Raw genomic sequence first — 8,067 nt, 5'->3', positions numbered from 1 at the left:
TCACAGTGTATCCCTGTCTGGCTTAGAACTAACAGATCCTTCTCTGGAGTGCTGTGATTAAAGGTGTGTACCACCACACCCAGCTCTATTATTATATAACAAAACTGAACCAGAACTGGTCCACAGTTTTCTCAGGGCCGTATTCAGCTAGTTTGTTATTCTGGCTCCAAAACCCTGGTATCTATCAGATGTGTTCATAGTTGTCCCCAGTTCTTGAGCAGCTGCGTTCTTTCACCCCTGCAATGATTGAATATAATATTCTTCTATCATCAGTGTATTGTGAAGGTTGTTATGATTCTGTTTTCAAACATAGTTCATTACAATGAGGTAGCTCTCTGAATGAGGAGTTAGTAGGTAAAACAGCCATATACTTAAGGAGAAGAAGCCACAGTGGTGGGTGGGTCCTTTGATAAGAAAAGATGAGGGGGAGGGACAAGAAAAATTTCTTTACAGGAGCCAGGAGGCGTTGGTGATGGCGCACGCCTTAAGTCCCAGCACTCGGGAGGCAGAGGCAGGCAGATTTCTGGGAGTTTAAGGCCAGCCTGGTCTACAAGAGCTCCAAAGCTACAAAAAGAAATTTCTTTATAGAGAAATCTAGAAATTCCAGCAAACCACTGACAAGTTAGGTAGGGTGGGATACATATTCCAACATTCAAAGTTTTATTTCTGTGCATTGTTTTAATTTTCTTACAATAATCATATATTTTGTGTTACTTGAAACATTATTTGCTAATAACAGAGGCTGAGGATCAAGTCTTAATAGACAAAGGATTCTAATCTACTGTGAATGTTACAAACTATGTCCACCAGAGAATGCTTTAAAAGCCGGAAGAAAGTCTTTATTACAGGTTGGCAGCTATCTGGGGAACTTACCAATGTCACACAACCCGGATCCTCACAGCTCCTTAGCTTTTATGCACCAACCACAGCTCGGTTGGCACACTTCTGTTAGCAAGAACAGTTAGCAAGAAGCAGAACTACAGAAGCCAAAAAACAAGGTTAGTATATTTAGGGCCTTTCCTGGATCCTGGAATCATGGACCGCGGTGGATTTGATGGATTAGGTCTTGGTTCCCATTTTGGCAGGTGTGGGGCCTACCTCCCAGCTTTTGAGGTGAGAATTGTACCTCTAACGTGGCATCAATTGTGCTAAGGTCTGGGGTCCTGTTACATAAACATAGCCACTGTGCCTTCCTTTTTCATTTGTTTTTAATTTCATATCTCATCATGTGATTTCCCCTCGGCGTGTTGGTGCTTTTGTTTTATCTGTAAAGACAAAAGACACTGATGTAGGACAACAACACCTGGTTCTATCTCTTCATTGTTAGAGCTGAAACAATAATGGATGAAATGCTTAGCGACCTGTAAACTCCTACAACAGGTGGAAGGGGGAGGTTGCTAGTATTCAAGGGAAATCTCATATTTGGTTTCCTTCTACTCAGTGTGAATAGCTGCTGATTGCACAAAATAGCTGCTGATTTACACAGTGTGAATAGCTGCTGATTTACATGGTGTGAATAGCTATTGATGTACACAGTGTAAAAATGGCTGCTGATTCACACAGTGTGAATAGCTGCTGATGTATACAGTGTGAATGGCTGCTGATTCATACAGTGTGAATAGCTGCTGATTTACATGGTGTGAATAGCTATTGATGTACACAGTGTAAAAATGGCTGCTGATTCACACAGTGTGAATAGCTGCTGATGTATACAGTGTGAATGGCTGCTGATTCATACAGTGTGAATAGCTGCTGATGTATACAGTGTGAATGGCTGCTGATTCATACAGTGTGAATAGCTGCTGGTTTACACAGTGTGAATAGCTGCCGATATACACAGTGTGAATAGCTGCTGATGTACAGTGTAAATCGCTGCTGATATACACAGTGTGAATAGCTGCTGATGTACACAGTGTGAACAGCTGCTGATATACACAGTGTGAATAACTGCAGATGTACAGTGTAAATAGCTGCTGGTTTACACAGTGTGAATAGCTGCTGATGTACACAGTGTGAATAGCTGCTGATGTACACAGTGTGAATAGCTGCTGGTTTACACAGTATAGCTGCTGATTCACACAGTGTGAATAGCTACTGATTAGCCCACACCTGCCTTGCTCTTCCTGTACCTACCAGAGTCAGTTAATTTGTTAAGACCAAGTGCTGTGCCTTCATCATACTTGTCATGAATTCACAATGCAGCCACTTCACTCTCGTGGCCCACTCCCCCACCAATAGAACAATATACTGTCCTTTTTGACAAGACAGAACATTTGAAGCCATAGAACCCAGGATTCCTGTAAATTCACCAGATCTTGTTCCTAGAAATTCCAATGTAGAATGTCTGGAATTGGATGAAAAATGCGCTCTCCTTTTGAGTGCTCACATCCTAAAATTGAAATAAATGTTTAGTCTAAAACTCGTCTTCAAAAACCAAACTAATTGGATCCCAATCAACTTCTGGAGTGGCCTGACCTTACTATTATATTTTTGAAAAATCCCCCATAGGCTGATGCTCTGAGAGCTCATTGCTCACTAATGTTGATATCTTGAGAAGCTGTGGGACTTTTAGGAAGTGGGTCTGGCTGGCAGAAGGGGGCCACTAAGGGAGGGATTTAAAGATCACAGGAGGCTCTCGATGGTTCCTGTTGTACTCTCTTTGCTTTCTGGTCTGCTGTGATGTGAGCATCCTCTACTAAGTGTTCTTGCTGCAGTGAACTGTGCTGCTTTACCACACCGTCCCCACCCAACACGATGGACTGAACCCTCGGAAACTGTGATCCAAGATAAATCTTTTCTCCCTGAGCTGTTCCTGCTGGGTATTGTGTTCCCCATGACATAAAAATAACACCCATTTGGCAGAGTACTGGAATCGATTCTAGGCCCTCATACACACTAGATAAGAACTCTACCACTGAGCTGTATTTCCAGTCCTGTTATCCTCAAATCTTGATTCTGCTGCCCTTGTGAATTGCACTTAGCTTTCCAGTGTGTTGTTTATTTTGGAGCCAAGGTTTATTCGCGACTTTCTTCATCACTGTGGCAAGATGCCTAACATAAGTGACCTAAGGAAAACATGATTTATTTTGTTCCTCAGATGAGGGTGCAGTCCACCACAGTGGGAAAGTTTGGTTGCAGAAGCTTGAGGCAGCAGGTCACATCACATCTGCAGTCAGGAAATGGAGCCACGAATTCAGATGCTCCGGCCACTGTCTTCTTTTCATCCAGTCCAGGATCAATGCACAGAACAGTGCTGCCCACATTTAGGGTGGGTCTTCCCACCTCATTTAACCGAATATAGAAACTCCCTCGCAGACTTGCCCTGCGATTTGTTTCCATGGTGATTCTAAATTCTAGCAAGTTGGCAATCAAGATTAACCATCACAGCAGGAGAGGGGCATAAATTAACCAAACTCAGTCTGGTGTTTATATCCAGAGACCAGTGGCTCCTACCTCTCCCGTTAGCCTTCTCCCTCCCCTCGCTGTCCATTGTCCCTTCATCCCCTTTTCCCTGTCTTCCCCGCTCTGACTAGAGACACAAAACTGCATTATGATCACAGCAGGATCTGAATATATGAGTGTGTCATTCTCAGGTTTAACCCAAGTCCTTTGGGATTCCACATCCTCCCTGGGTTTTCCTGGACTCTGGGTCCCTAGAGGACAAATGCTGTGTCTAAGACACATTTTTTTTTCCAGTCTGTAATGACTAATTTCTCCCCACCCTCACCCCGTATACTCCAGGGACCTGAAAACAAAGCAGTGGTCTTGCTGATGCATTTCCAAAGAATCTCTGTAATTTTCGTTTCTTGACCCATAGAGTAAAATCAGAAGGGACCTCAGAGGATATCAGTCTCCTCCCTTAGGAGTAAAGAAACAGGAGCTCAGAGAGGTCAGCTGGGCCTGATGAACCAGACCAGAGACAGGTGCCTTAGCCGGGCTCTTTCTAGGGCTTAATTAGATGTACAAATGGTCACTGCATGCCTTCCCTTGCCTAATGGCCTGTGTCTGGACACCTAAACGAGATTAAAGTCTCCCTCGGGAGCCTCCTGCTGGTCATGTAAATGCTGGGCTTCCCTCTCCCCGTCTTCAATGCCCTAGAACAGGGCTCGACAGTCTCTGGGGAGGACTTTTTGACAGCCGCCTCAAGGGCACGCCACCACTCAGGTTAATCACACCAAGAGTACTTCGATGAGACTGAGCAAGGCTTTGAGGCTGCTCCTTCCCAGAGTGCTGTGGGTTGGCAAAGGCATTTGCATATCCAAAGCACAGAGGAGCACTGTGAAGGTTTATAAGGCAAGAAATTCACCTTCCTTAGCGGTTGTTCCGTTCTGACGGATTTAATGAGTGTAGCAGTTCCGCTCCTGTTTGCCACTCCCCAGCCCCCCTCCCCACAACTCTAACGTGGCCTAACATCAGGGCCTGCTGCAGGCTCTACACAGAGCTCTGTCCAGAGGCTGTTGTGCCGGCTCTCTCCCTGCTTCTTGCTGTTTGGGCTTCCTAGCTTGGACTTCACAAGCCTCCCTCTCAATCTGGCACTTCTCCTTCTCCCTTCTGGGACATCACACATCCTTTGCCAAAAGCACCACCCTTGACACTCTGTTTCAATTTTCTTCCACTTGTAAAATGTCAGTTTTTCTGTTCCTCCAATATTGCTGCTTTCATTAAAAAAAAAAAATCCATTCATTCATATCTTCACTTGAGGAAAACTCAGGGACTACACATGGGTGAAGGCACCAGGACAGCAGGCAGTCATAAGAGCCAAAGGATGCAACACTTCCCTCAGAAAAGTCAAGATATAGTGGAGGAGTCAGGGCAGAAAGAGAGGAGGAGACTAAAGGCCAGGGAGAGACAACAGAGGGAACCAGTTCAGAGTGGCTGGGAAAGGTGGTGTGGGCCCCGAAGGAGAATAGGCAACCACTAGGCCCCAGAAGCAGAGGCAGATGGCTGCCTTAGTGGAATTCAGGAAGGGGTGGCTGAAATCTCAGAACCAAGTTGAACGCCCCTCCCTACTCCCTCTGTCTATGAGGGAGCATCAACAGACTAGAGCTTGTGTGGGTCTCTCAGGGGTGATGGTGGCTGCTTTGTTAAGATGGTAACTGCTGTGCTATGCTCAGAGAGTAGCAGCGAACAGTCCAGGCCCACCATAGCAGGACCCAGCTGGGTCTGAGAAACTGGAAGGAGGCTGACGTGATGGAAGTGGGTGAGAGGGGGATGAGCAACATGGCGGCTTTAGAGGAAAAGATGAGCGCTCAAGGGACTGAAGTCTGGATCTTGTCCTGAGGACAGGGGAAGCCACCCAAAGGATTCCTACAGGAATTCAATGATATGATATGATAACATGGCCCTTGCTGCAGAGTGGAGTGTCCACAGGAAGACTTCATGGGAAAAGCCTCAAAGAAGTCTGGGAAAGAGATGATGGATACTAGACTACATGGTCAGATTGGACCCCCGTGGCAATATTTTTCATTTTATTTTTATTTTTATTTTTTTTTAATTTTTCAAGACAGGGTTTCTCTGTGTAGTCCTGGCTGTAGGAACTCACTCTGTAGACCAGGCTGACCTTGAAATCACAGAGATCTGCCTTCCTCAACCTGCCAAGTGCTGGGATTAAGGTGTGAGCTACCATACCTGGCCAGGGGCACTATTCTTAATGTTTCCTTTTGCTTCTAGCCCGCTATCACAGATAGTCTTTGGAGACAGGCAGGTTCTGGCACATTTTGGGGGCTGCATCTAGTGAGGGCCTTCAAATGGACAGGGTACTGTGGTGACCAGAGCAGGCTGTGCTCAAGGGGCAGAATTTCTCTTTGGAGACAGGCAGGGTTCTCCCCTCCACGCGTGGGATTAACGGACTAGCAGGTTACCCAGAGGGCAGATCTGCTGTGAAAGCTATTTGGTCTGGGTTTCTCTTGATCCCCTGCCTCTTGACATCTTGGAATGGGGATTGATGGAGGCTCAGGGACCACTGCTCCACCCCCCAAAATCTGACTGTATGCCTGGATCCGACGGCTGCAGGCCTGTGCTGTAAACTGTCCTCCAAGTCCATGACTCTCCCGCTGACGGTGACAGTTGTGAAACTGACTTAGGAAGTTGAGATAACACGCTGAACTTTCTTTTGGACTGTCATTCTTCCTAACATTAGATCACTTCTTTACAGACTTAGAAGTCAGGAAAGAGATGGACTTCTCACGGCTATTCGGGGAGAATGAAGACAGAATGAAGGCAAGCGGTTTGCTCAAGCATAGAGAGAACACTGGGGTCTAAACTAGATCTTAGATACCCCAGTTCCTACTGACCTACTATGCAGCTCTGTGGTTGCTACAACGGAGGGGAGGTGAGCTACTAGCATTTGCTAGGATTTTATCCACTGTTTCCATGAGAAATCTCCCAGTTTGTATCTGATGTGAATTGAAAATATAACATTAGGTTAGAAATCATTGGCCAATTACAACATCCCTGAAGACCACAAGGGGGCAGATAAAAGCCCAAGAAGGACCTGTGTCCTCCTGTCATGCGCCACCCCCTGGGTCCCTCTTTCTTGATTCTTTGTGTTTTATCTCTTCCTCGCATCTATCAGCTTCTTATCCTTTTCTTTTTCTCTGTTCATCTACGTCTATATCTGACGTGCCCATAGCATTAGACTAAAGCTTATTACAAATTATTTGCTTTGTGTTGAATCGCTCCTGGTTATAAGCTCAGGTCTTTTTGTTGCTGTTTGAGACAAGGCATGGCTGTGCATACCTGAATGGCCTGGAACTCACCAAGTAGACCAGGTGGGTCTTGAACTCATAAAAATCTACCTGCCTCTACCTGTTGAGATTAAGGGTTTGGGCCACCGTACTAGCCTTGAGCGTAGCTCTCAATAGGTTCAGGAACAAGGGAAGTTTTAGGAGGCTGCTGCGGGACCCGCACCCTGTCTCCACGGTAATGGTAACGGGACCTGCATCCTGTCTCCACAGTAACTCAGCCATCATTTAATCACCACCCAAATGTGGCAAATGTGGGATTCTATGGATCTTGGGGCAAAGGTAACTCCTTCTCTTCCTGACGCCAGCATTTCATTTCTCCGTACCAGGAGATTCTGTTTAGTGTCCACTCCAGGTTCGCTGCAAGCTCAGATTTGGTTTGTCCACAGAAGAAAGATCCATGGAGCAGCTCCAAGCTGCAGGTTCAGGCGTCAGGGTGGTAATGGCGCAACACAGCTTCCCGCGGCAAACAGAGCTGTGCACATCTGCACTTGATGGAGCCACTCAGACTAATTCGGGGGAAGGAATGGTTCCATTCATCATGAATGTAAATTATCCTAATAGAGCAGCTAAGAGCAGAAACGCTTTCTAGGTAACTTATGGGAAGAGACCTCCCACTCCTGGATGCAATAATAGAAAACCACTGGCTATCAGCTCCATTTGGGAAAGAGTGTTAGCATCCTTTCTGATCACTTCCTCGGTCCTTAGCACTGACTTCCAGGAAACCAGCCCCCTCTTAGCAATCAGCTCAATATTATTTGGGTTTTAATTTTATTTTTCTTCTGTAACCTTCAGAAAAAGTGGGCTTATTCTTTCTTCACCCTATGTGAATTAAAAAAAAAACCAGTACATATTTCAGCAAATACCCAAAAGGCTTTTAGATTTCTGGCACCTGTCTCTATTTCTGGATTATGGAAGTGAACACCCGCCCGTCACTACCCTGCTCCCATTTAAATAGGCAATCCCATGCTTCTCTCTTAGGGCTCTTGTCAACTTGCTACAGGCCCCAGGCTCCTCTATGTGTACGTCAGTGAAAGTATTGTCTCAAAAAAAATCCACAAAGAACAATGAGCAAATTGCTGTGGGGATTTAGTGAGGTGCTCTGATCATGGGTACACAGGGACTAGGGAAAAGTTTGAGCTGATGAAGCAGTATCTAAACTGGACTTTGAAGTATTTGAAGAAGGGATTTGACATCCAAAAGCAGTGGGGAGAATGGTGGTTATACAAAATATTCCATCTGATACAAGCGCAAAAGCTGAGGAAAACTTGCTTAATTGAGTTAATATTTAAAGCAGTATTATTATTACCATTATTTCATGGCT

This window comes from Alexandromys fortis, unplaced genomic scaffold (assembly GCF_014885135.2).
Source record: "Alexandromys fortis isolate MF-2015 unplaced genomic scaffold, M_Fortis_MF-2015_v1.1 scaffold_220, whole genome shotgun sequence".
Lineage (NCBI taxonomy): Eukaryota > Metazoa > Chordata > Mammalia > Rodentia > Cricetidae > Alexandromys > Alexandromys fortis.
This window is presented reverse-complemented; position numbering follows the sequence as displayed.